We start from the raw sequence: 2,189 nt of genomic DNA on the forward strand, positions 1-2,189 counted from the left end.
GAGGGTTGAGGCAGTTCCAATATGAAGAATAAGGAATAAAAGCTGAATGGTACGATGGAAGAAAGGAAGCAAGGGGGGGGGGGGTGGTGGTGGTAAGCCTACTGGAAACATCCCTAGCCGATAGTTTCTAGTAGTGCCTGTAATCTGACCTACTTGTGAACTAGAGATGGGGAGGGAACCTATAAGTCTAAATACTGAGTCATCACCATACATTGCCTGGTATTCCCTGGTCCTGGCTTGGGTGAAGAAGTGGCTTGTGCGCTGATAAAATTTTATATATGTTCGATTTCTAGGACTTTGTCCAGATCCTTTCATCTGCCGCTCATGGATGAAATATATCATGGGTTGTTGTGGCCTGATTGGTAACGTCTCTGCCTGGTGTTTGCCAGACGGGGGTTCGAGTCTCGCTCAGACTAGTTAGTGCCTCCAGTGTCTGCAACCTTACCATCCTTGTGAGCTAAGGTTGGGGGGTATGGGGGAGCCTATAGGTCTATCTGTGAGTCATTAGCAGCTTGTGCCTGGTCCTCCCTGGTCCTAGATTGGGTATATAGGGGGCTTGGGCGCTGATCATATAATATATAGTCAGTCTCTAGGGCACTGACCTGCTTGCTAAGGCAGAGTCACTGTCCCTTGCCTCTGCCATTCACGAGCGACCTTTAAATGACGAACATGGTGACAGGGATGATCATGGATGCAAGCAATTGAATAAAAGGTTATATTGGACAACTATTTCTAATCATTAACTATAATGCAGTTAAAAATTGTCAATGATTCCTGTAAGGAACATGGAATTGGATGAAATTTTCCAAGGAAAATTATGATCTCAACTGATGTGAGAATCTTTCTGGAGATAATATCGAGTGTATTTTTAACTAGGGCCAAATAGAAAATCAAGGATCATTATAGAGACAAATACTGAAGCAAAGATCACTCACTAAAGGAAGGAATGTCAAATTCAACGCTTTTACCGATACAAATGCTAAACCAAATACCATTTTCGAAATAAACTCTAAATCGACAATCATTGTACAGAAGTCACACTATCGATGTAGAGATTATAACAAAATTTTAATAATAATAATAATAATAATAACAATAATAATAATAATAATAATAATGGGGAGTCCTCTTCTTTTCAGATCATTATATAGAAGTGACTATCGATCTAGAGATCATAACAAAGAAATAATAATAATAATAATAATAATAATAATAATAATAATAATAATGGGGAGTCCTCTTCTTTTCAGACAATATCGATCTAGAGATCATAATGAAGAAATTTTAATAATAATAATAATAATAATAATAATAATAATAATAATAATAATAATAATAATAATAATAATAATAATAGTAGTAGTAATGAGGAGTCCTCTTCTTTTCACTTCATTATATGAAGTGACAATATCGATCTAGAGATCATAACGAAGAATTTTAATAATAATAATAATAATAATAATGATAATAATATTAATAATAATAATAATATTGGGGAGTGCTCTTCTTTTTCAGAGGTCTGACGCTCTGCATATGCTGCAGCCCTCCTTGGGTATCCAAGGTGGGGCACCTCGAGCAAAGGATCCTCATGGCCGACCATACACACACACACACACACACAAAATAAGGGGGGGGGGGGAGGGGCAGGATACTTCCAACATAGGGAACAAGAAAAGTAAACGTTTAGCCTTCCTATATGCAGAACCGCAAACCAAATCGGTCGTAAAATAAGAGATTCCCCGAACGGCAAAATCCTATTCGGGCACGATTACACCCGCGGGCTTCCTTCCATCATGGCCACAGGTCACTGCAGGTCTAAGGGCCTTAATGAGTTTAACAATTTATTTTGACAGTTGGATATGAAATCAGGGCTTTAATGCCAATTGGAGATTTGGAGTTGTGTTGCAGATTCTCGATTCCGCCAATAAAAACAGATCCAATATTGGCCTTCGATTAATGTAAGCTGAAATGTGTTGCCTCGCACAACTGCTCATGATAAAGGGAAGGCAAAAAGGGATATCTACTAATTTAGCAAATAGGATTACGCATTTTGTCAGATTTTTAAAAAGATTCAGGTGCTGGAAGGTCAATGTATTATTATTTTCAATAAAGTTTTAATTCTCAATGATTTGTATCTTTAATTAAGTTATATTTACTTGAGCTTTAACTTTTAATTATTAGAGCCTTTA

This window comes from Palaemon carinicauda, chromosome 10 (genome assembly GCF_036898095.1).
Source record: "Palaemon carinicauda isolate YSFRI2023 chromosome 10, ASM3689809v2, whole genome shotgun sequence".
Lineage (NCBI taxonomy): Eukaryota > Metazoa > Arthropoda > Malacostraca > Decapoda > Palaemonidae > Palaemon > Palaemon carinicauda.